The 27,864-nt window shown below is 38.9% G+C and overlaps 1 protein-coding gene across 11 annotated transcripts in view; it reads left to right on the forward strand.

Moving 5' to 3' along the window:
• Positions 1 to 27,864, forward strand: part of LOC105469999 (plastin 1) — a 128,735-nt gene that overhangs the window by 41,670 nt on the left and 59,201 nt on the right. The window contains exon 1 of one of the 11 annotated variants that reach the window (XM_011721686.3): positions 3,271 to 3,417. The exons of 8 other annotated variants lie outside the window; for them this stretch is intronic. The gene's annotated coding sequence lies outside the window, so the exon portion shown is untranslated. Of the gene's footprint in view, positions 1 to 3,270; positions 3,418 to 6,557; positions 6,577 to 7,739; positions 7,763 to 27,864 lie in introns of those variants that run through there. 2 more of the 11 variants (XM_071091065.1, XM_071091059.1) reach the window with 2 other exon arrangements.

Below are 27,864 nucleotides of genomic sequence, written 5' to 3' on the forward strand. Positions count from 1 at the left end.
TTTTTTTTTTTTTTTTTTTTTTTTTTTTTTTTTTTGAGGCAGAGTTTTGCTCTGTCACCCAGGCTGAAGTGCAGTGGCATGATCTCGGCTTACTGCAATCTCCGCCTCCCAGGTTCAAGTCATTCTTCTGCCTCAGCCTCCCAAGTAGCTGGGATTACAGGTGCCTGCCACCATGCCCAGCTAATTTTTTTGTATTTGTAGTAGAGATGGAGTTTCACCATGTTGGCCAGGCTGGTCTCAAACTCCTGACCTCAGGTGATCCATCCACCTCAGCTTCCCAAAGTGTTGGGATTACAGGCGTGAGCCACCGTGCCAAGCCTGAGAAGTAGACTATTTTTAAGATACAGAAAGATATTCTCACAGATGATATGACAATCTTAGAAACAAATCTCTAAGCAAATGTTTATGGGTTTATAGAGATTTTTTAAAATGTGACTCTTGCCTTGAAGGTGCATTTAAACATGGAATAGTAAATTCTTTTCTAAATGTTCTTGCTTTATCAAATAATTTGAATTACATATACAACTTTGACTCAGTTTATTATTCTCCAGTATTGAGTACTTGTGATGGTTCAAAATATTCATAGGCTGTTAAAGCTGCACCATACAGGCCGTGTGCAGTAGCTCACACCTGTAATCGCAGCACTTCAGGAGGACAAGGTGGGCAGGTCACTTGAGGTCGGGAGTTTGAGACCAGCCTGGCCAACATGGTGAAACTCTGTCTCTACTAAAAATACAAAAATTAGCTCAACACGGTGGTGGGCGCCTGTAATCACAGCTACTCGGGAGGCTGAGGCAGAAGAATGCTTAAACCTGGGAGGGGCAGAGGTTGCAGTGAGCCGAGATTGTCCCCCTGCACTCTAGCCTGGGCGACAGAGTGAGACTCTGTCTCAAATAAATAAAATAAAATAACAAACAAGAACTGAGCCATATCCTTGGCCCTGATCAGTGACTTGGCGCTATATCATTTTCTACATAGTTGTTATTGAGATCAAATTAGAAAATTTTTCAGTATTTTTTTTTGGGAATTTTGGTTTAGGCTCATAGTGGATATTGAAGAAGAATATATTGTCAGCAAAAGTGGCAGTCTCCATACTGTACATCTTAACTGTCTACTGTGACATTTACTGACAAAGGGGAAATTGAAATGGCTTGTAACAGAATGGAATGGGTAAACTCTTAGAGCAATTGGATTCACAGCTGTAATGTCCCTCATTCCCCATCTACCCTCTGTGTTCAAGGATGTTTGCTGAAGCATTATTTCTAAAAGTAAAACATAGGAAACCACCTTAGTTAGCAACCTGAATGCTTAAAAAAATCATGGTATAGTCACAACATGGACTGTTACGAAGCATGAAAGGCATACTTTCAAAAACTGAAAACTTTAGTATTAAGTAAAACTATATATAGCAAATACCAATTTTGTTTGGAAAATTATATATTCAAACACATGTACATAGAAGAAAGATTGAAAATTTATAACATTTTGGCCTTGGTTATTTCTGAATGGTGTGCTTGAGAACAATTTAGATTTTATTATTTTCCAAATATTTTTAATTCTGCATATTGCTTTTCAACAATCAGAAAATAACCACACAGGATCCATTTTTATAAAAGGACACATAGGGCAGATAATTGGTTTTTCCCGTGAAGTGAAGTCCTACAGGAAATCAGAGCAAATACATGTTTAGTCAAGAGGTTAGCAGAACTCCATGCAACAGCAGCAGGACTACAGCCATCCACAGGTGGTCTCCTTGAAATAATGTAATTTTCAATGCAAAAAACATTAATGTCACCTCATCCAACTTTCCATGTAGGGATTCCCAAAGACAACAGCCTGTGCACCTCCAAAATTGACTCTGAGCTTTTGGACACACAGGTCCAGTGTTCTGGGTATAGAACCTCACTGTTCCAGTCCAGGTTGTCTCTGGACCATGTGGACAGAATATTTCCTTACATTGGTGCAGAATTTGTCTCCTGGTATTTCTGCCAGTGGTTCTCACTCTACCAGCTTGTGGCCATAAAGAGCAAGAATAAGCCTTCTTCAATACAGATGTCCTTTAAAATATTTAAATATGAGTGTGTATTTTTAACATTCATTGAGGTATAATTTAGGTATGCTAGACTGTACCCATTTAAAGTGGACAACCAGCTGTGTTTAGACAGGTATATACAGCCACCGAATCACCACCACAATCAAGATGTAGAACACTTCTTTTCCTCCAAAGCCGCCTCGTGTATTTTGCTTTCCATCCCTCCTTTCACCCTGTTCCAAGCAACCTTTGTTCTGCTGTCACCATAGGTTAGTTTGTATTTTCTAGGGATCGTGCAGTACTGTATGTACTTTAAACAAACAAACAAAAAAAAAACAAAAAAAAAACTGGCTTATAAAAGTCCTTAACTTTTTCTTTCACTTTATGAAACAGTTTTATAACATCCATTCTTTACCTTTATGGAGCCATCATAAAAGCTGTTTTAAACTTTCCCTTGAGATAATTAACCAGACAGTGAAAATGCATTATACATTTTGTAAGTGAAACTGTTCTTGCCTCACTTAAATGGTAGTATTGGACTATAACCCTTGGGGCATCTTCTGGTTTTAACACTGTATGATACTATAACATGTTTTCAGTTACTATTCAAAGATAATTTTGGATATTTGCTTGAAATTTGTCCAGTGACTCTAATTGAAATTCAGTAAGATGTTAGGGTTTGTTTGTTTGTTTTTGGTTTTACAGTTTTCTAATTATTTCTGGGAATTAATTCTTCATGATTTTTTACATGGTGAAAACAATATTGGTATTTTCTTCTCTTTTTTAAGAGATAGGGTCTTGCTATATTGCCCAGATTGGAGTGCAGTGGCTATTCACAGGAGTTATCATAGCACACTACATCCTTGTTCTCCTGGACGCAGGTGGTTCTCCTGCCTCAGCCTCCCAAGTAGCTGGGATTATAAGCACATACCACTGTGCCCAGCTTAACATTGCCATTTTTGAATTAAAGTGACAGAGGAACATTTATAAAAAGAATATGGAAGCTCATAGGTACTCCCATTCCATAGGAAGAAAACCTGCTTGGGTAAAATCTAAGTGGTAAGGTGAATACAACAATATATTTTCAGCTCCCCAGCTATAATCAAATGGAAATGATTACGACATCCACATTTTTGTCTCTTGATTTTTTTTATGGTTCTAAACCACACCCATGTTGCAGGTTGGCCTTTCTACTGAGAGTAAGTTCCGTCAAGATTAAAATCTGTAGTAATAGGCAGAACACTTCTGTGTGGAATTGCTTCTTTTCTTTGGTCAAACACCAGCTTTGGCAGAGGATAGACACAGCTTAGGAAGACTGAATTTTAAGTCTTCTGAACTGTTTTTCTGGACTTCCAAATCTCAAGTGATAAGACCAGCAGAAGCAGGTATACAAAAATTTCTCTCTGTCAATAGCAATAAGACAGCCTCGGATTCCAGTTTGCTTTTTCATATAATTGTTAGACTGAGAAAAGCACCCTCATAGTATTTCTTTTTTAAATGCATTGTTGCTTTGGGACTCTAGATGGCTTTGCATAATCAATGTAAATAGGAACCTTGGTGTGAAGATATAATGCTTAATTCTCTCTTCATTTTTCTGTTTGAATACTTTCTTCTATAAGCACCACTGGTTAGAGAAGAAAGGACTGTTTTGGTTTATTCGGGGTTGGATAAAAATATTAGACTCATAATTCTCGGTTGGGCCTTGATTTTCCTTTCAAAAATGGATATAAGTTGTTAGGAGAATGCTGAAGTGACTGAATGTACTCTTTCTGTGCCATCTAGAATGTGTGTGTATTATTGCTTGGAAACTTGATGCTTTCAGTCTGATGGAAACAGCTCTTCCAGTCTATAGTTTAATTGTGGATAAGCAAAACTCCGCTTTTTTCCAGAGAAATTTCACAGATTATAAGACATAGTAATAGAGGGTATCTCCAGTACTAGGAATGTAATAAGATTCTGTCTAAGCAACTGCAGTCTGAAGAAAATATCTAAATGGAAATACATTCTTTATCATTATATTTGTTCTTCAGCATTTCCAAGTACCAAAATGTACTTGGGGATAACAACTTTGCTTAAAACCTTTTCACGGTTTCATTGAATTTGGGAAAGGCCTGAAAGCTTTCAGAAAGATGATTTTCTTATAAATAGTGTACAAATAAGCAAGTTGCTCTTTCGTGAACATTTTTAATGGTTTCTGAGGCTGGCCAAAAAACTCTGTCTTTACCCTACGCAGCCCTAGAAGCTGTAGCAGCCTTACCTTAAGTTCTTTTCTTAGTAAAGCAGAAAATGAGCAGTTCCCACCCTGTGTAAAGCTGAGAAGATCTTGAATGATGCATGTCGAGGAAACTTGGATACTGATACTGCTGGCAATTTATATAGGCCCCAGTGCCAAAGAATTAAAGACTCTGGAGTTTTCTTAAAAGAGGCCAGCTTTTAAAAAGTTATGTTTTCTTTTTCACAGTGACCTGAGCTCTTAAACCTAAGTAGAGAATTAAGACTTGCTCAGTTTTGTGAAGCAGTCAACTTATTTGTATGCACCATAGAATGCTCTGTGGCTCTTGTTAGAGAAGTGAACACATTGTGACCAATTAACCATGGAAAGTGAGTGCCATGGGAACATGTTATGTAGTTAAAACAAAACACATGGCTTTCTTAGGAACTGGAATTGCCTTTCCTATATTATACCTGGAGTCCAACAAAGGCTATGCCTTTGTGCCAGTCCTTTTATAATGAATCAACCAATTGCTCAATTGTATTCTTGTGGAGGAGGGGGATAACATTCCTTTATGATCCCCAGTTTAGATCAGTTTACCACCCAAAGCATGATATTTGATTACCCTTATTATGTTTCTTTGCGTAGCTACAAATGTTACTAATGGTGTGGCCTTGTCTAGCCATTTAAAAAAAAGTCTGCCTCTGTGATGACTTAACAGTCAGTGCTGTAAAAGGCACTATTGCTTGGAACCCTGGAAATATAAGCCCAAAGAGAATAGAGCAGCACTTTGGGGTTAGGGATAAACTGCAGAAACAAACCTCTTAAACTCCTGAATATGCCAGTGAGTGCCTGACTGCCTACTTTTTCTTCTGAGTGCTGATTTTAATCTCTAAAGCTCCCCGGGTCTGGGCCTCAATTGCTTTAAGAATTATAAAAGTTTAGCTACCATTTCTGACTATGTGACTATGTTCTTCTATTAGAATTGAGGTTTCTAGGGTTCCCTGTTTCTCTTTCCTTCCAAATGTTTCCAACTCAGTTATTGGCATTACAGGAAAAACAAAGTGTTGTCAGAAGCTACTAAATGCTTATCCCTGTATCTACCTACTCCAGCTGAGATGGGAGGTCGAGATGCTTCTCCTCACATGTTGGAGCAGTGGTTCCCAGTCTTCTGGAATTTGTAGCTCATCAGTAACAACATGTTGTGCATATACTACTTGCAAGGTCTATATTTTTAACTTTTATATACTAAATATATGTGTTATACATGTTCTACTTAATGTGTAGGTTATATATACTAGGGTATATATGAAGATAAATGCTGCTGGATGTGGTGGCTCATTCCTGTCATCCCAACACTTTGGGAACTGAGGCAGGTGGATTGCTTGAGCCCAGGAGTTCAAAACCATCCTGGGCAACACGGCAAAACCCCATCTCTACTGAAAATAGAAAAATTAGCTGGGTGTGGTGGCATACGCCTGTAGTCCCAGCTACTTGGGAGGCTGAGGCAGGAAGATTAATTGAGCCCAGGAGTTCGAGCCTGCAGTGAGCTGTGACTGTGCCACTGCACTCCAGCCTGGATGACAGAACAAGACCCTGTCTCAAAAAATGAATGAATGAATGAATGAATGCATGAATGAATGAATGAATGCATTCATGCATGCATACTACTCAGGAGGCTATGTCTTCCTATGTTGGGATTACAGGCATGAGCCACTAAAACTAAACTTAAAAGGATAAGAAGGGGAGCTCATAGAGACTGTGGCGCACTCCTCCTTTGCTAGGGGACTGCTACTTCCTCCCAAATAGAGCACAGACAGAGTTTTAGCAACAAGAAGAGTGGGGATGATGGAAGATCAGGAAGAGGGTATCTTAGCAAACACATGTTAATAAGCAATGAGACATGGATTTGTTTTGTTAGGGAGGATGGAGGGGGAGGAGTCTAGAGCAAGCGCCCTCGCTGCTGCTGTTTGAGTGCTCTCTACATCACTAACGTTGTGCTGGGTGTTTTTTGTACATTATCATTTCATCCTGGCAGCCAATCATAAAGTAGGGTTTAAGATGAGGAAACTAAGGCAGACAGGAGTTAAATGAGAAATAAAAACATAAAATAAGATGATTTTAAAAATCTATTGTTAATTGGAAAGACTTTATCATATCATTAACTAATATCTCGTACAATATATGCACAAAATACTGTTTATTAATGAGTGAGTATAAAGTTGTATTTTATATAATCTCGATAATTTTGACTTTTTTGCCCAACATGCGATCACACTGCTCCTCTTTTGTTTTCTGATGTAGCTGATGAAGACTCCTACTAAGATTAAAGGTGTGTGTTCTATTGTTTTCTTATGCTTATATGATTTGTATTTTTTACAGTCTCCAATTGCTTTGCAGACATATTTTTAAAGCTACTTGCTTATTTAGTGAGTGTAGCTTTGGTATCAACGGGGTTATATAATCTGTTAATCCACTCAACCAGGCATGCACAGACTGTAGAACATCACAAATGCTGGAAGCGAAAAAGGAATGACAGTCACTGTCCAGACTCTTTGTGGACGGTCTACTCCTCTCTTGGGATATCCCTTGAACTGTTTGCGTCATGGGATCTGGTCATAAGGACCAACTTAGGATTCTACAAAAATATACACATTAAATATTTGTAAAGCTAATTTTGTTTCCTTATTTTTAGTTTTAAAAATATACATTGTTCTTATATTTACTTCCTACACTCTGGTAGAGATCATTGTTCTTGGTGACTCTTGTCTTCTGAGTAGACAAGGTTGTGACCTCAGTTTTCTCATCTGTTAAACAGGGAGTTGGACTAGATGACTTTTTAGGTGTTTGGGGAGGGGATTTTTTTTAACCACATTTAGTTTTGTACCTACTTTTTTGTACTGGCATATGCCTATTAACTCATCCTTCTAAGTAACACTCACTGGTTGGAAGTTTCTGTAAGGAATAATGTTCAGAAATAGGAGTGACATATTAAGGTTTGCTTTTTAAGTCAAGATTTTGGAAATATCTATTACACCCAAAATGGAACTTGAAAAGCTTTCTTACTCTTCAAGGCCCATCCAGTTTAAACCCTATCCTCTCAGGATAATTTTTGTCAGACCCATGTTTGAAGTATCTGCTATCTGTTTTTTTTCTTCTATAGAATTCTGCTTGTACATTCATCAGTAGACTTGAATTATGGTTGTATGTGTACATGTTTGCTTTCTATGAGGCACAGCTGTTTATTGTTTGTTTTGTTTTTGAGACAGTGTCTCGCTCTGTCACCCAGGCTGGAGTGCAGTGTTGCTATCAGAGCTCACTGCAGCCTCGACCTCCCAGGCTCAAGAGATCCTCCTGAGAAGCTGGGACCATAGGCATGTACCACCATGTCCAGTTAATTTTTTTAAGACTTTTTTTTTTCTTTTAGAGACAGTCTCCCTGTGTTGCCCAGGCTGATCTTGAATTCTTGGCCTCAAGCAATCCACCCGCCTTGGCCTCCCAAAGTGCTGCAATTACAGGTGTGAGCCACCATGCTGGACTAATCATATTTTAAATGTTTAGAAAAAAATGAGGATTTGGAGTTCAGTTAGAATTGAGATAGTAAAAGGAACCATGTACAGGAAGAACTGTTTTGTAATTCTCTATACTGAGTCATCTAATATCAATGTCTACATAAAAGAAGCTCAGATCTCTTTCTTGAATATCATGTAGAAAGATGATACCTTGGTTCCCTTGAGAACCTGATTCATGACATCATTGCTTTTGGCCATTCAAGAGTCATTGTGGTTTATTGAAAGGAACATGGAACTGGGACTCGGGCACACTGGAAATACTACCAGCTTTGACACTTACTAGTGGATGACCTAGGCTGTTTAGCTTGATCCCTCTGAACCTGTTTCCTTATATGTAGAAATGGGAATAAAGATGGGTCCTAGAACTGAAAATACAGTGTGTGCGCGTGCGCACACGTGTGTGCAGTGTACCTGTGTGCATGCACACATGTATGTGTATAAATTTATGTAGTGTAATATTATTTTTATTCCCATTTTACATGTGAGGAAACAGCTAATAATTCTATAATATGTAATATTCAGTCCTGTTCCTTAGATCACTGGGCTGATGTGAAAATCAGATGTGATAATACATCTGAAAGTGCTTTATAAATTAGAAAACATTTAAATCTGAAATGTAATTTACCTTGATAATGGCACCTGTTACTTATAATATCATGGTGGCCTTCCTTAGTCTTTGGTTTTAGGCCACCATGAAGAATCACTTTCAGACTTACTTCTTTCTTTCACAACATTTGTCATTGTTATTAGCTGAGAATAAAATCTCTAGTGAATTTTTACTGAGACATTCATACTACCTTATGACTTAATGAAAAAACCCATCACTTTGAAACAAACAAAAAACACTGGGTCAGCCGATTAATGCTACTTTAAATAATGAAGTTAACTAAAGTAAAATATTCTAAGATTTCAAGAGTTGTATAGAGTCAGACTAACTCTGTAAGCAGAATGACTAAATTCTTTTATGGCAGGTCCAGAGGGGAAGCTTCCTGGACCCATCTTTATATTAAATAGTGATAACGTGGACTTTCACACACTTGTTTCAAGTTTGTTTCAGTATGACTCTAGTTGTTTTGATGTTAATGTGTGCCTACTAACTGAGTGGTGTTGGGCAAGTTAGTTAACTGTAGTGAGCTTGATTTTATCAGTAAAAATAGATATAACAACTACTACTTTTGGGGGCTGTTTTAAGGATTGGAAATTTTTTTTTTTTTTTTTTTTTTTTTTTTTGAGATGTAGTCTCGCTCTGCCGCCCAGGCTGGAGTGCAATGGCATGATCTTGGCTCACTGCAACCTCCGCCTCCCAGGTTCAAGCGATTCTCGTGTCTCAGCCTCCCGAGTAGCTGGGATTACAGGTGTGCATCACCATACCTGGCTAATTTTTGTATTTTTAATAGGACGGAGTTTCACCATGTTGGCCAGGCTGGTCTCGAACTCCTAACCTTGTGATCCGCCCGCCTCGGCCTCCCAAAGTGCTGGGACTGTAGGCATGAGCCACCGTGCCTGGCCGGATTAGAAATAATTTATTTAAAGTTCCTGGCAAGTATTCATCAGAATTCTGGTTAGCACACATGTGTATGAGGAAACTCACTGGAGACCTGGGAAAGAACTGTTGGGAAGGATTAGAAGGAATAGTGCTTAGCACTCACACAGACCAGGAATAGTGCCAATTCTTACCAGCCACACGGTAAAAAACCATGTAGTAATGTACAGGTTATTGGGTACTCAGAACCCTCTTGCCTCAATCATGGGGAATAATTAGCCCACAGACAGTGTGGTTTCTCAACCTCAGCACTATAGGAATGTTAGACTTGATAATTCTTTGTTTTAAGGGGATCTCCTGTGTATTATATGATGTTTAGCAATGTCTCTGGCCTCAACACACTAGATGCAAGTGATGCCTCCTTTTGTGAAAGTAAAAAATGTCTCCAGACCTTACCAGATGTCCTCTGGGGAGCATAGTCATCTCTTGTTGAGAATCAGAGCCCTAAACTCACTTCTGCCCTGGTCCTGCCTAATGAAGCTTAAAAGCAAGACCTAAGGGTCAAACTCTTTCCAAGAATTTAACTGCATCCAAGAATAAAGATCAAGAATGGGTATAGGGCTTCCCCCTACCTACAAAAACAGAAAAAAAAATTTAAAATTTTGCCCTGGCAAGGTGGCTCACACCTGTAATCCCAGCACTTTGGGAGGCTGAGGCAGGTGGATCACTTGAGGCCAGGATTTTGAGACCAGCCTAGTCTCATGGTGAAACCCCATCTCTACTAAAAAGACAAAAACTATCCAGGCATGGTGGCAGGTGCCTGTAATCCCAGCTGCTCAGGAGGCTGAGGCGGGAGGATTGCTTGAGCCCAGGAGGCAGAGGTTGTAAGTAAGTAAGTAAGCTGAGATTGTACCACTGTACTCCAGCCTGGGCATCAGAGTGAGACCCTGCCTCACAAAAAACCAACTCTAAAATACAAAATCTTGGCTGGGTGCAGTGGCTCATGCCTATAATCCTAGCACTTTGGGAGACTGAGGCAGGCAGATCACAAGGTCAAGAGTTTGAGACCAGCCTGGCCAACATGGTGAAACTCCACCTCTACTAAAAATACAAAAATTAGCCGGGCATAGTGGCGAGCACCTGTAATCCCAGCTACTCAGGAGGCTGAGGCAGGAGAATTGCTTGAAACCAGAAGGCAGCGGTTGCAGTGAACCGAGATCACGCCACTGCTTTCTAGCCTGGGCAACAACAGTGAAACTCTTCTCAAAAAAGAAAAAAAAAAATCCCAACGGACCTTGAATATCCAAAGCCATCTTGAAAAAAATAAAGTTACAGAGTGTACACTTCCTGCTTTCAAAATATACTACAAAGCAGCAGTCTGATATCAAGATGGTATAGTACTGGCATAAAGACGTATATATAGACCAATGGAACAGAATAAAGAGCATGTAAATACACACACACACACACACATATATATGGAGAGAGAGAGAATATCAAATGATCTTTGAGAAAGGTCCCAAGACTTACGTGTTGGGGCAGAGACAGTCTGTTCAACAGATGGTGTTGGAAAATTGGATCTCCATATGCAAAACAATGAAGTTGAGGCCGGGCATGGTGGCTCATGCCTGTAATCCCAGCGCTTTGGGAAGCCGAGGCAGGTGGATCACCTGAGCTCAGTGGTTTGAGACCAGCCTTGGCAACATGGCAAAATCCTGTCTCTATAAAAAATACAAAAAATAATTTTAAAAAAAGGCCGGCATGGTGGCTCAGGCCTGTAATCCCAGCACTTTGGGAGGTCACGGTGGGTGGATCACTTGAGGTCAGGAGCTGGAGACCAGTCTGGCCAACATGGTGAAACCCTATTTCTACTAAAAATACAAAAATTAGCCAGCTACTTGGGAGGCTGAGGTAGGAGAATCGTTTGAACCTGGGAGGTGGAGGTTGTGGTGAGCCAAGATCATGCCACTGCACTCCAGCGTGGGTGACAGAGTGAGACCCCATCTCAAAAAACAAAAACAACCAAAAAAATCCCAAAGCTGGCGTGGTAGTGTGTGCCTATGGTCCCAGCTAATTGGGGAGCTGAGGTGGGAGAATTGCTTGAGCCTGGGAGGTTGAGGGTGCAGTGCACCAAGATCATGCCACTGCAGTCCAGCCTGGGCAACAGAGTGAGACCTGTCTCAAGAAAAAAAAAAAAAAAGGACGAAGTTGAACCTTAAACCATATGCAAAAATTAACTCAAAATGGATTAAAGACCTAAATGTAAAACCTAAAACTCTTAGAAGAAAACATTGGGTGAAAGCTGCAGGACACTGAATTTGACAATGATTTCTTGGATATGGCATCAAAAACACAGGCAACAAAAGCACAAATAGACAAATGGGACTTCATCAAACTAAAAAACTTCTGCACATCAAAGGAAACAATCAGTAGAGTGAAAAGGCAACCTTAGGTGTGGAAGAAGATACTAGTAAATCATATGACTGATAAGGGGATAATATCCAGAATATATAAAGAGATCTATAATTCATTAACTAAAAACAACCTAATTAAAAAGTGGGCAAAGGATTGGAGCAGATGACATTCCAAAGATGACATACAAATGGTCCATAAGCATATAAAAAGATGTTCAATATCACTACAAATGGTCCTTGACTTACAGTGGTTAGACTTACAATTTTTTAACTGTATGATAATGCAAAAATGATAGACATTCAGTACACTCCTCCACTTACAATGGGGTTATGTACTAATAACCCCATCACAAGTTGAAAATATGTCAAAAGTGAGTTTTCTATGCACTTTCATCATCAGGATATAACATCACTATAAGTTGAAGAACATCTGTATTCATAAGAGAAAACAAATGTGCATCAAAATTGTAATGAGGTATCACCTTATGCCCATTAGGATGACCAACAGCAAACAAACAGAAAATTTAAAAAGTGTTGCTGAGGGGATGCAGAGTAATTGGACCCCTTTTGGGAATGTAAAATAGTGTAGCCATTATAGAAAGCAGTATGGAGGGCCCTCAAAAAATTAAAAATAGAATTAACATATGATCCAGCAATTCCACCTCTAGGTATATATTTGAAAAAATTTAGAGCAGGATCTTTTTTTTTTTTTTCCTTTTTCTGAGACAGAGTCCTGTTCTGTTGCCCAGGCTGGAGTGCCGTGGTGTGATTTCAGCTCACTGCAACTTCCACCTCCTGGGTTCCAGCAATTCTCCTGTCTCAGCCTCCTGAGTAGCTGGGATTACAGGTACACGCCACCATGCCTGGCTAATTTTTATATTTTTAGTAGAAATGGGTTTCACCATGTTGGCCAGGCTGGTCTTGAACTCCTGACCTCAGGTGATCCACCTGCCTTGGCCTTCCAAAATGCTGGGATTACAGGCATGAGCCACTATGCCTAGGCTAGAGCAGGATCTTAAAGAGATATTTGCATACCCATGTTCACTGCATCATTAGTCACAACAGCTAAGACGTGGAAGCAAACCACATGCCTACTTGCAGGTGACTAGATAAAGGAAATGTGGTATAGAGATACAATGGAATATCATGCAGCCTTTAAAAAGAAAGAAATCTTGTCATATGCTACAACATGGATGAACCTCAAGGCCTCATTTTGCTAAGCAAAATAAGCCAGTCACAAAAGTACAAAGACTGTATGATTCCACTCATATGAAGCATGTAGAGTAGTCAAAATCACAGAAACAAATTAGAAGGGATTGCCAAGGGCTGGGGAGAGGAGAGAAGGGAAGTTAGTGTTTAATGGGTATAGAGTTTCAGATTTGCAAAATGACAAAGTTATAGAGAACTGTTGTATGACAATGCAGTATAATTAACACTACTGAAATATATACTTAAAAATGGTTAAGAAGGCTGGAGCAGTAGCTCACACCTGTAATCCCAGCACTTTGGGAGGCTGAGATGGATGGATCACCTGAGGTCAGGAGTTCGATACCAGCCTGGCCAACATGGTGCAACTCTCTCTACTAAAAATACAAAAATTAGCTGGGCATAGTGGCTACACCTGTAATCCCAGCTACTCGGGAGGCTGTGGCAGGAGAATCACTTGAACCTGGGAGGCGGAGGTTGCAGTGAGCTGAGATTGCACCATTGCACTCCAGCCTGGGCCACAAGAGCGAAACTCCATCTCAAAACAAACAAAACAAAACAAAAACAAGGTTAAGATGGTAAAATTAATGTTATGTGTTTTTTACCACAATAAAAAAATTTATGGGAATGCAAAACTGTTACCCAACAAAGTAAACTTTACAGTGTCTTTTATCCAGTAAAAAATTACCAGACATGCAATGAAGCAGGAAAATGTTACCCATAACTAGAAGGGAAAATCTATGAATCAAAACTGACCCAGAACTAATACAGTTATTAGACTTGTCAGACAATGAAATTAAAATGTAATTAGCGCTATATTACTTAAGAGAGTTAAGTGGAGACATAGAAAATATTTTAAGATACCCAAATCAAACGTCTAGAGATAAAAACACAGCATCTGAGATGAAAATACACTGGACAGGATTAAGGGCAGATTAGACATTGCAGAAGAAAAGATTAGAGACCTTGGAGACATAACAATGGCAGCTGTCTAAAATGCAACCAAAAGGAAAGAACTACAAAAGTACTTAAAATAGCAGTAATCTGCATGATAACTTTAAGTGGTCTAATATTTGTATACTTAAGTTCCCTGAAGGAGGAGGGAGGAACAGAAGAAATATTTGAAGAGATCATGGCTGAAAAAATTTTCCAAATTTAATGAAACCTCTAAACCCAAAGATCCAAGATGCTCAATGAACCCCAAACAAAAGCTATATGAGGAAAACTACATCAAAGCATAATTGTTTTGTTTCAAATCCACTGATAAGGATAAAAATCTAAAAGAACCCGAAGAAAAAAGACACATTACATAGGAAGAAAGGTAAAGATGTTGTAGATGTCTTTTGCTTGTATTCAATTGAAGTCTTCAACTATGCTTGTGGATTTATCTATTTCTCACTGCAGTGCTGTTTAAGTTTTGCCCAAGATGGTATAGTATAGATAAGATAGTGGAGGAACATCATTAAGGTAATAAAAGAAAAACAGTCTACCTAGAATTCTATACCCAACAAAAATATACTTCAAAAAAAAAAAAGATGAAATAAAGACTTTTTAGACATGTGAAAACTGAAAGAATTCATCACCAGCAGCCTTGCCTGACAAATGTTAAAGGAGGTCCTCAAGGCAGAAGGAAATACGGGTCTATACAAAGAAGAGCTTCAGAAATGGTGCTACATGAGTAAACAGATAAGATTTCTTATTGTTTAAATCATTTTGAAAGCCAGTTGTTTTAAATAAAAATAATAAAATATATGGAGCTTGAGGGGAAAAATGGAAGCATACCATTGGAACTTTTTTTTTTCTTTTAGAGACAGGGTCTCACTCTGTCACCCAGGTTGGAGTACAATGGTGCAATCATGGCTCACTGTAGCCTCTGAACTCCTGGGCTCATGCTATCCTCCCAACCTTAGCCTCCCAAGTAGCTGGAACTTCAGGCACATACCACCACACTATAAAATTCTTATCCTAGATTTGTAATGGTATAATAGGGCTTGAAGATAAGCTGTAGTAAGTTAAAAATGCGTATGCTATAAATCCTAAAGCAATCACTAAAATGACAAAGAATTATAACTAATAAGACAAGAAAGGTGATAAAATGGAATTATAAATAATATTTGGGTAATCCAAAAGAGGAAAAAAGAAAAAAGAAAACAAAGAACAAATGGGACAAATAGAAAACAAATAGCAGGAGGAAAAACTTTATCAATAATCACATTAAAGATTGTCTACATATCTCAATTAAAAAGTAGAGATTAACTGGCCAACATGATGAAGTCCTGTCTCTGCTAAAAATACAAAAAAAAGAAAAAAGAAAAATCCGGGTGTGGTGACGCAAGTCTGCAGTCCCAGCTACTCAGGAGGCTGAGGCAGAAGAATTGCTTGAATCTGGGAGGCAAAGGTTGTAGTGAGCGGAGTTCGTGCCACTGCACTCCAGCCTGGGTGACAGAGTGAGACTTTGTCTCAAAAAAAAAAAAAAAAAACAGGTTTGAATAAAGAAATATAACATGGTGATGAACTCTCGGTATTGTTCAGATGTCAGTTCCCCAAAATCAATCCTCAGGTTTAGTGAAATTCCAGGCTAAATCACAGAAGACTATTTTGGTAGAAACGGACATCCTGATTCTGAAATTCATATGGAAATATGAATGACCTAGAATGGCCCAAACTATTTTGGACAAAAATAACAGAATTGGAGAACTAGTGCTTCCTGATTTCTAGAGCTTTTTGTTTGTGTGTGTGTGTTTTGTTTGTTTGTTTTTAAAAGACAGGGTTTTTTTCTGGTGCCTAGGCTAAAGTGCAGTGGCACCATCATAGCTCACTGCAGCCTTGAACTCCTGGGCTCAAGAGATCCTTTCGCCTCAGCCTTTCAAGTAGCTAGGATAACAGAAGCATGCCATCATGCCTGGCTAATTTTTTTTTTTTCCTGTGGCGACAGGGTTCTCACTATGTTGCCCAAGTTGGTCCCAAACTCCTGGCCTCAAGCTGTCCTCCCACTTCAACTACCCAGAGTGTTGCGATTGGGTGAGCCACCACACCTGGCCCCTCTAGACATTTTATAATGTTACAGTAATTAACAGTGTTGTATTTGCATGAAGATAGACATATGAATGGAATAGAATAGAAAGTCCATAAATAGGCTCACACATATGGACAACTGAATTTCAACAAAGATGCAAATGCCATTCGGTGGAGAAACAGTAATTGCCCACAAATGGTGTTGGAAAAATTGGATACCCGGTTGCAAAACAAAGAACATTGGTTCATACCTTGTATTATAAACAAACCCAAAATAGACTGTAGACCTGAATATCAGTCCTAGAAAATATAAAACTTCTGAAAGAAAAAATGTTGTGACCTTGGGTTTGATAAAAATTTCAAAGATACAACACCAAAAGCATAGTCTATTATAGAAAGGGTTGATAAGTTGGACTTCATCAAAATGTAAAAGTTCTGGCATTTCAAAGAAACTATTAAGAGAATGAAATGACAATTCTCAGACTGAGAGAAAACATGTACGAAGTATATATCTAATAAAGCACCTATATCCATAATATGCAAACAACCCTCAACTCACTAAGAAGACAAAACACACAATAAAATAACAGGCAAAAGATTTGGACACTTAACCAAAGAAGATATATAGGTGCGTAGATAAACTCATGAAAAGATGCTCATCATCATTAGTCATCAGAGAAGTGTAATATAACATACCATAGTGAGATAGCACGATTTGAATGGCCAAAATTGGAAAGATCAATCATACCAAGTGTTGGTGAATATGTGGAGGAACCAGAAATCTCATACACTGTTGATGGGACTGCAAAATGGTATAATTATTTTGGAAAACAACTTGATAGCATCTTAAAAAGTCAAATATACATCTACTACAATTTCCAGCCATTCTACTATAGGCATTTACTGAAGAAAAATGAATGTGTTTGTCCACACACAGACTTGCACACAATAGTTCATAGCAGCTTATTTGTAATAACCAAAATCTGTGATCAACCTAAGTGTCTTCATGATTTATCCATTCAAAAGAACACTACTCAGAAATATAAAGGAACTATTAAAACATACAACATAGATAAATCTCAAAATATTTATGCTGACTGAAAGAAGCCAGAATAAAAGAGTATGTACACATGATTCTGTTTATATAAAACTCTAGAAAATGCAAATTAATCTATAGTGACATTAAACACATCAGTGGTTGTCTGGGAACAGAGGAGGATGGGAAGGAGGGATTACCAAGGAGCATGAGGAATATTATAGGAATCATAGACATGTTCACTTCTTAATAATAGTGACAGTTTCAAATTTGTTGTAATATGTCAAAACTTCACATTTTATACGTTAAATATGTGCAGCTTAGTGTATGCGAATTATAGCTTAAGGCTGATAAAAATCAATTTATAGTTTAGAAAAATGTTCATGAAAAGCTTAACATCATGGGAAAATACCATGTAATATTCAAAGGTGGATAAATAGTTTTGTATAAATTATGTTTTAAGAAAAAGCCTGTGAAAAGCCTATGAAGGAACAGTCCAAAAAATTGAGTGTAGTTTTCCCCCGTGTATATGTGTATGTGTATTCAGGATATGTAATTAAATATGGAAAAGAAAGTAGAAAGTTAAAGGTTATCCTAGATCCCATCATCCTGATTAATACTTTTTATCTGTAGATAAACAACATGCCAGCGCCCCCCCGATTCTCTCTCTCTCTATGTGTGTGTGTGTGTGTGTGTGTGTGTGTGTGTGTGTATGAATGAGAGATTTGGAGCTGCTTTAATGGACAAGAACTCTTTCTCCATTGTTTATTCCTCTACTCACCCTCCTGCTGTCACTACTCTCGAAGAAGCTAGCCAGCGCCATCGGAAAAGGTGATAGTTGCAATTCGTGTGTGAGATGTGAGTATAGGGACCCAGGGGATCCCTTTTCCCCAACATACCTGTCTGTCTGCTCACTTAACCTGAGATTACGAAATTCCTAGAGAATAAAGCTGTTTATTCTATAATTAAGAAAGTCGTTTTAAGCATACAGTCTCTTGAAAGAGGCAATAAAATAGTGCCTGGCCTTTCACATGTGCTTTCTCATTTGATCCTGACAATGCTATGAGATAGGTATTATTTCTTCCAGTCTAAAAAGTGAGATCCAGAGAGGTCACATACCCCAGATTGCACAGCTGGTAAGAGGTGAAGCCAGCATGGCATTCTGGATCTGCCACATTTCAAAGCTCAGTTGAAGGCAAGAAAGCATAGGGTGTAGAGAAGGCAGAAGTGCTGTCATGAAGGGTTGACACCTGTAATAACTGTGGCCCCCTTAATTGGTCTGGGAGCAGTCTCTGAATACAGGGACAACAGTGACACTTCAGGGTGGGCAGAAACATGCCTGCTTTTGAGTGCTGTAAAAAGGATGCCTGAGTGGTGTTTAGCATGTGTCTTTAAACTCTTTCTAGCCTTACCATTTGCTTCTCTGAGGCACATTTTCTCAATATTCATTTTGGAATGTAATGATGTACTAGCTTGTATTATATTTGATTTAAAAATAAAAAACAACTCTATAGCAAGGATGAATTCCCAGGCCTCAAAATTTAGGTGTGTAAGAAACATTTTATTTTATTTTATTATTTTTTTGAGACGGAGTTTCGCTCTTGTTGCCCAGGTTGGAGTGCAATGGCGTGATCTCAGCTCACTGCAACCCCCACCTCCCAGGTTCAAGCAATTCTCCTGCCTCAGCCTCCTGAGTACCTGGAATTATAGGCATCCGCCACCATGCCCGGCTAATTTTGTATTTTTAGTAGAGACGGGGTTTCTCCATGTTGATCAGGCTGGTCTCCAACCCCTGACCTCAGGTGATCCACCCTCCTTGGCCTCCCAAAGTGCTGGGATTACAGGTGTGAGTCACTGCGCCCAGCCTATCTTTATATTTATTACAACATGATTTCTATCATCAGTACTTACATAATAGAAGACTTCCTTAGGGTAAAACATACAGGGTAAAACTCAGTCATTTAAGGCTGAGCTCAGTTGTCATCCCTGGGTGATAGCAGTAAGTTTTCAGAAACTTCATCATGTCATAGCATGGATAGGAGGGCGAGGAGTTCAGGGCTGTCATTTCTCTTAAACCAGCTTCTGCTGAGACTTTGTGTAGTCCCTGGGTGTGGTTGTCCCTCCCTGCTGACGTCTGAAGTGTCTGAATTTCCCCTTAGTCTGTAGTAATGAGGTCCATGTGGGGCCCCTTCGTTAAGACCCTGAATCCCCTTCAAGTCCACTTGGTTTTAGTAGTGGAATGGTAGAGGGAATGGGTTGAGATTGTCAAAGAGTAAGTTATTATTTAGCAGTTTTACACCACTACACTTGAGATAACATTGCTTTTCTCTAATACCTACTTCTCCCTTGAATACTTTCTGTATCATTTGAACATATGGACACCTCTTCTTCCTCTCACCTCCTTAATTCTCTGTGTCTAGACTGCACCAGATGGTAAATTTTATTGATTACACTTATACTAACATTGCTCTTTAGCTTACTAATTTGTTTTTCTTACATACCCCCAACTAGTTTGAAAGCTCCTGGAATCCCTAGACCAGAAATTAAACTTCTTGATGCCCTTCACAGTGCTTAGCATAGGACTGAGTGCACAGGCAGTTCTTAGTATTAGCTAGATGAATAAATGAATGAATTTAAACTTTTTGAGTGTAGAGAATAAATCTAATATTTCTTTCTATATCCCCTGTGATGTTTGACATAGTGTTAAACACTAAGCAGTCATAAACTATTTACTTAATTCAATTGAATTGGGAGCCATTTTGTATTACTAGTTCTACATGTATTTCTAGTGTCTAACGAAGCCTCGAAAAACCATGTCTGCTGCAGACTGCTCATTGGAAAATATTTTAAGCTATTGATTAAAATTGACTGGGAGAATTGAATACAATAGAGGAGATAAGTGTGATTCCATACATGGCATGTCAGAGACAGGAAACAATACAAGACCAGAAACATTTAAAATCCTGTTGATATTATTTGAAATGTGTGTTGTTTAAGTGGACATAAGCAAACAGGAGGCAGATGAGTCCACCTCACTTCTCTGAAGGTATGGGAGAAAAAATGGACTAAGGAGATGATTTTCTTGAGTTTATCTTTTGGTAGGGTTTTAGTGACTTTCTGTACTTGGGTTCATACAACAAATTTTTATCGAGCACCAACTATGGGTAAATAATGCTTTCGACAGTTTTCAGAGATAACCTGAAAAAAGATGTCTCTTATTTCCAAGAATGCGTAGTCCTTGATGAAGGCAGGATGAACAGAAAATACTGTATGCAAAATGGCGTTAATCAGAAGGCTCAGTGAGTTCCTTTGACATCACTGAGTGATATGATTGCTTATTCAGGCTGAAGGATTTGAGGAAGACTATACAAGAAAAATGGTATTTCATTGGATCTGGAATGATTAGCAAGACTTTACAGGGTGAAGAAAGGATGAAGAGAATTTCAGGAAGAGGGCATGTATAGAGGGTTAATATTTAAAAATAACATGTACAGGATCTTCTGATGTGCTCATGTGGTATGGAGTGTGTGGTTGGGTGATGTCTGATGTGGGTTTGGCTAGGTTGTAGGGGCATTCATTAGAGGCCAGTTTGGATTTATTGTAGTAGTTTATCAAGGTTTATACCCTTCATTTCTCAAAAATTCTTTTTAGCCATCACATGGCAGTAGTTAAGTGTGAATCTTCACCTTTTTTCTTCCTCTCTTGTCTGTTATAAAAGTAATATTTGAGCCGGACCTGGTGGTGGCCCATGCCTACAGAGACCAGCCTGGTTAAAAGAGCGAGACCTGGTCTCTACAAAAAACAAAAACAAAAAAACTTTTAGCCAGATATGGTAGTGCATGCCTGTAGTCCTAGCTTTGAGAGACTGGGATGGAAGAATGCCTTGGGCCCAGGTGTTTGAAGTTGCAGTGAGCTATGATTGCACACTGTACTCCAGCCTGGGTGACAGAGAGAGACCCAGAGTGATTATATGTATATATATAATATGTATATATATAATATGTATCTATAATATATATGTATATATAATATATATATTTTTAAAGTAATATTTGGTCATTGTTGGAAATACACAACTATATAGAAAAAATTTAAGGCATTCATAATCTCACCACCCTCACCCCCAAAATAGCTCCTATTATCATTTTTGTATATATATGAATATATATCCTATTCTTTTAAAAAGATATGTACTTTTTCTTTTTAAACATTTTCTGTTCTTATGAATGAATTCCTTTTTTCTTAATCTCTGAAAAATTTAGACATATTTATTACAAAGTCCTTTTTGTGATTCCCAGTTTGGAAGTGTCTTCCTTTCATGCTGATGGATTCTCAGAGTGCGTAAGTTTTGTCCGTGTGAGTTTTGTCTTCAGGGCACTATCTTCAGCTGGAGTCCAGCATGTACTCTGGGTGGTGCCAGTCTTCCTACCGAGCACTTCTGCTTTCGCCTTTGTGAGATCCTTATGGTTTCCTTGGTTTCTTGGGTTCTGGGTTTCTTTAGGGGAAATGGTATGAATTCAGGCTCCCCCTCACACCTAGGGCAGTTTTGGGGTTCAGATTTTTCCTGGGTGCCTTTTTTTTTTTTTCTGTCTGTAGTATGTGTGAAGTATACCTCTTTACAGACAGGACTGCCTCTTCCCAGGTTTGGGCTTTCTGTTCCACTTCTAACTTTCCGCTGTGTTCAGGATCCGAGGTCTCACTCCGTTGAGTTGTGAACGTTGTCCTGCTCTTATGCAGCTTCCCACTTCATATCTGGCTCTGGAGATTTCTTTTGCTTTCTCTAGATCATGTATCTATCGAAAAAATTTAAAGATGTGTATTTTATTAAACATTTCTACGTGTTTCCCTATCACCTCTGTCTAACCTGTCTTTTTTTTCTTTGCGCAGGTGTATACTTTAAACAAAGTTGGGAATATACTATACATATTGATAATCTCCTTTTTGGAAACCTGAATAGTATATGGTGAATTTTTTTCCATGTTCTTTGAGAACAATGATTTTTAATTACTATCTGATTTTCCTTTTATTGGGAGATTTACCATATATTATTAAATAAATTCTCTATTTTTTAGAAGTTTAGGTTGTTTTCATTTTCCATTATTTTAAGTAAAAATGAAGTAAAGATCTATACCAAAATCTTTCCGCTCACTTTGGAATACTTCTGTAGAATAAATCCTACAAATGGAATTGTTTCATCAACATTTTTGAAGAAAGCCTTGTTCATTTGAGGCTTTTGAATCCATTGCTGCTAAATTGTGCTACAATGTTTGTTCCAGTTTTCACCCTATGAGTGTGGTCTGTCAGTTTGTGCCCCATATAGCGGGGTCTCTGTTTCCCAGAACATATTATCCGATTATTATCCTTTTAAAAGTATGGTTAATTTTCTGAGCAAAACAATGGTATTAATATTTAATTGTTATTTTAATTTTCATTTAGTTTAATGGCCTTTTAAAAATATAGTTTGAATAGATCTGTGGTATTTTCAGCTTTGTAGCCTCGATTTCCTGGAGCTCAAGTAATCCTCCCACCTCACCCCTCCAAGAGGCTATAGGGATGTACCACCACACTGGGCTAAGTTTTCTATTTTTTGTAGAGACAGGGTTGTGCCAGATTGCCCAGGCTGGTCTCGAACTCCTGGACTCAAGCGATCTGCCCACCTCACCACCATCCTTCACCCAGTCCATTTCCCACCCAGGATTATAGGCATGAGGCTGTTCCCAGCCTTCTTTTGTTATTTGCTGTCTTCCTATTGCCTCCCAAAAGAGTTGGATCTTTAGGTGGAAGTTGTATTTGTTAAGGGCAATGATGGATGAGAGAGCTTGCAAATTGTAGAAGCTGAGGAAAAAATTAAATTGCTCAACATAAGAAAAGCTGTTGAGATGGAGGTTGAGGGGAAAAGGCCTTGGTGAAGGGAAGACTGGAGCCCAGAAAGGAAGGGCCAGGAATTGTGTCAGGGTAGAGAATTTTAGAGTGATCAGAGAGGAGGTGGCTCTCTTGCAGAGAAGAGCTTTGGAGAAAGAACAGTTAAAGGAAATTTTGCAGTTTTGCCCAGTGGTGTGTAAAGTAAATTTTTCTTCTTGATTTCTCCACAAAGTCTTAAGTAAGATATTTCTTGTTAAATGCATTGTGAGGTTGGCTGTATTTGATAGGAATGCATTGAAGCTGTGGTTATGGCCTATGATGGGCACAAGGTGAGAGGCAAATACTGGAGGGAAAGAGGTCGAGCAGCAATGAACCTCCTGAAGTAGCCCTGGTAAAACATCAGAGTACTGAAGCAAGGCTCTGCTCACTGATGACAAAAGGAGTCCAGTTTTTCCTCTTATATAAGTTCTGGGGTCCTGGTATATATCAAAGAATGGAGAGGGATCTACATAACAACTAGCATTGGTCTTCTAATACTGAGTATGCTTAGAGCTAACTTTGATTTAGTTAGGAAAATAAGGAACATAATTTGAGAGTTATAGAATATGTTAGTCAAATTCTCTTTATCTTCATTTGCTCTTGATTAAACTACCAACAGCTAAGATCTCCTACAGTAGTTCTGCTCTTGTTAATTTCTTCATTGCTTTTTTTTCTTTTTTTCTTTTTTTTTGAGATGGTGTTTCGCTCTTGTCACCCAGACTGGAGTACAGTGGCATGATCTTGGCTCACTGCAACCTCCACCTCCCGGGTTCAAGCGATTCTCCTGCCTCAGGCTCCCAAGTTGCTGGGATTACAGGCATGCACCACCATGCCCAGCTAATTTTGTATTTCTAGTAGAGACGGGATTTAACCATGTTGGCCAGGCTGGTCTCGAACTCCTGACCTTAGGTGATCCTCCCGCCTCGGTCTCCCAAAGTGTTGGGATTACAGGCGTGAGCCACCACGCCTGACCTCTTCTTTTATTTCTAAAGCTATACAACCCATGGCATATAAACATTAATGTCTATTGTGTCTTAATTTTGGCTTGAACCTCTTAGGCATATAAAATGACAGTGGTTTTCTTTGGTCATTTTTTTGTTTGTTTGTTTGTTTGTTTTGTTTTGTTTTTGAGACAGGGTCTCACTCTGTCACCCAAGCTGGAGTGCAGCGATACAGTGATGGCTCATTCCAGCCTTGACTTCCCAGGCTCAAGGAATTCTCCTACTTCAGCCTCCTGAGTAACTAAGACCACAGGTGCGTGTCACCACGCCTGGCTAATTTATTTTTATTTTTCATAGAGAAGGGGTCTCTCTATGTCGTCCAGGCTTGTCTCAAACTCCTGGGCTCAAGTGATCCTCCTGCCTTGGCTTCCCAAAGTGCTGGGATTATAGGCATAAGCCACAGCACCTGACTTCTTTAGTAGTTTTTTACTTAAAGTCCTCTTTTGATGTGCATACTCTTACTCAGCATTGTCAATGACTTGTTCTGGAACATGAAGCATATCATTTTACCCCTCAATCTATATGCTGTTTTTCTTAATTGTGGAGTGAGGAGTGTGGACAGGACTTTGTAACTTATAAATCATTAAACTTGAGTGTCATGATTCATTTATGAGGGTAACTTTGTCTAATAATGAGGTAATGGATGTGGAACTGCTTTTAAAAGTATAAAATGCTTGATCAAGTGCAGTTATCAGTTTTTCTAATGCTAAGATTCTAGTGAGAGACAATTTCCAGAGTTGGTAGTGGGCACCACCTACCTCCTCCAAAAGCAAAAGGTATAATTACTTCATAGTTCTTTGGCAAATATCTGGTTTCCCTAAGGGGCATCCATGTTTTGCGAGTAGGAAAAACTCTAACCCGTTTGATAGAATCCTTCAGTGGTGGCATTCAGACTATTAAAAGAATTATAAAACACAGATTTGTTAATTAGTTGTATTCTTTAAGTAAATTGTGTTAATAATTTGATAGTTGTTAATTCTTTGTTATTATGGCATTCTTTGTGATTGATATTTTTCAGTACCTTTTCAAATCCATAACCTATCAAAACTTAGGATTTTAGGAAATACTTCTATGAATCCTTGGAAAAGAATACATGTATAAGACAATTCCTTTTGTCTTTTAATAGGGAAGGCCAGAGTTGGATTATGTAGGTTGCAAAATGCGGTACCTCAGACTTGCAACTCTGAAAAGCACTGCTTGAAATCTCTGCAAAGAATGAAAAATTTCAAGTTTTAAACAATGTGTGTTTTAGAGGTTAAAGTTTAAACCCTGACTTGGAAGCACGCTGGGTAGGACTCTTCTGCTTACTCAGATGCAAGTTGGATCAGAATCTCTCTTGTGTTGCTGTGAATCATTTACACTGAAATTCTCAGCTACAGCTGGAGGAAAGAGGATTACAAAACCAGGAGGTAATACCTGGGTTATTCCAGAGCACTTGGAAATGACTCACAGCTTCCTGCTCTCTGACAGTTCTTCAGTGTTGGTCTTGAGGCATTCATTCTGAATGAGATATTTGGCATTATAGGGAGTTACAGTTTGAGCATTATCCCTAATGTATAATTTCCTGTTACTAAATAATACATAGAAAATAGGAACAAGGTGTTTTCAGAGGAAAGAAATGTGATGTAAAAAAATTGTGTCATAGAGGAAAACTAATGTGATGTAAAAAAAAGGGTGTCATTTTCACAAAGCTCATTTCAATCTTTTGATCCATTCCCTGAGTATCATAAGACAGGTCACATTCTGCCCACACTTCACCCTGGCAGTTCTGTACCAACAAGTCAGGTTCTAGGGCAGCTTCCAACAGGAGAAGGTCCTAGGGGGTACAACATAAGATGCAGGCATGGAAGGGGCTTGGTGGAGACCACCAATATGAAGGCATTGTATAATTAAGGGTCTGGACTTAGCAGACTCCTTGGGTTCAGAGCCCAGCTCTGCCACTTATGTGAAGCTTTTGGTCTCAATTTCTTTAATTCTAAAGTGCAAACTGTAATAATATCAACCTCATAGAGTTGCTGTGAGGATTCAATGAGTCAATACATGTAGTACTTAGAACAGTGCTTGGCCTATAGTGAACGCCCATGAATGCCTATTATTAAGGCGGTAAGGGAAGTCTTACTTGCTGTGTTTGGACTGCCACTGTGTATGAGGCATGAGTGCTGTGTTTTGTGTTTTTTGGGTAGGGAGTTAAGGGGAGATTTTATGAGCCATGTTTATACAACCTTCATGTGTTTTTGATTGGATGCAATGAGTTCAGGTCAGGAGAAGATTCTGAGATGGCATGCTTGCATTTGCTTCGGATTCAGATTTAAAACTTCATCTTTGCTTCATGCAAATAAAAAGACTACAGAAGGCAAATGAGTATAGGAAAAAGTTTCTCCATAGCTCCAGGTCTTGTCTTCCTGATATCCCTTTACTACAGGCATGGGCATGTTGCAGAAGCTCTGCCAATCACACAACATCCTGGGAACTAGACTGTCATCCTCAGACAGCAGCAGAGGCATCTGGAGACAGTGCTGTAAAGCAGCACATCATGGTTCTTACTGTGGAGCTCCGTGGAGTGGTCTGGCACCTGTTCTTTGGGAGTCTATTTCTTCAGCCCTCTCTTGATTCTTTGAGTCAATGCCCTGAATCTAGTGCATTCCTTTTTTGACAGATGTTACCAGAATCAGGTTTGTTTGTTGCTTATAGTGAAAATACCTTAACTGGTACAAATAGCAAGTAGGAAGATTAAATATTTCCATTGTCAGTAGATAAGGGGACACAGTCGAAGCTAAGAGTCCTGGAAGTCATAGAAAATTCCTTCTTAGAAAGCATGGCTTGGAGGGAGTGAGAATATCCCTTCTTTTCTGAGGTACATAAGAAGAAATGCACTTTTGACCTATTTGGGTGGAAAAAGGGAGAGTCCTTAAGTTGGCCAATATTGGGCTGCTCTAAACACAAGGTGCAGCATGTAAGTGTGTTTGGAGATGGGAGTGGTGATTTTTCATGTGCCGGAGATGCAAATTACCAATAGGCAAAAAGACTAACAGAAAATTAAAGGCTTTCAAAGAAGTGACATTTTTTGAATAGAATCATCACCATCATTGCCACTGAGAAATTAAAAGTGATGTTGTTAACTGAAATCTATATTGTATTGCATCATCTTATCACCTTAGGGGTTTCTTAAGGATAATGGTGTATCTTATATTTCTTCTATACTTAAAAATTACAAGGTGATAAGATGCTATAATACAATATAAATAGTCAAGAACTCCGTTTGTCAGATTATGAGTGGTCTGTGGGGAAGACCAGTAAGGTTTTCTTTTTCTTTTTCTTTTCTTTCTTTCTTTTTTTTTTTTTTTTTTTTTTTTTTTTTTTTTTTTGAGACAGAGTCTCTCGCTGTTGCCCAGGCTGGAGTACAATGGCACAATCTTGGCTCACTGCAACGTCTGCCTCCTGGGTTCACGCGATTCTTCTGCCTCAGCCTCCCGATTAGCTGGGATTACAGGTGCACACCACCATACCCAGCTAATTTTTTGTATTTTTAGTAGAGACGGGGTTTCATTATGTTGACCAGACTGGTCTTGAAATCCTGACCTCATGCCTGTTCATTTTTCAATTCATTTTTCAGCCAATTGGTACCTACTCTAGAAATCCTTCCTTGAATCTTCTAGTCAGATGATTCTTTCTTTCCTACTTACTTAATTCTAGCCTGTAGAGGGGTTCTAGTTCATTTTGAGAGCTGACTCTCCAGTAGGGGCTGTGTGGAGGACTGTGTTGAAAAGGGATCCTGAACCACTCAAGGCTCAGTGAGAAAGAACTGCAATTGGTGAGGCATGTCTGCAGTGGGTAAGGGAGTCATGTGTTTGCCATTGCTGTCATCTTTGGTTCATTGACTCGCTTACTAAATTGTAAACTCTTTGAGAGTCAGGTCTGTGTGTGAGTCACCGTTCGATTGCCTCCAACACTTGGCACAACACCTAGCACCTTAGATGTTCTCAATAAATCTG

The sequence above is a fragment of the Macaca nemestrina genome, chromosome 2 (genome assembly GCF_043159975.1).
Source record: "Macaca nemestrina isolate mMacNem1 chromosome 2, mMacNem.hap1, whole genome shotgun sequence".
Lineage (NCBI taxonomy): Eukaryota > Metazoa > Chordata > Mammalia > Primates > Cercopithecidae > Macaca > Macaca nemestrina.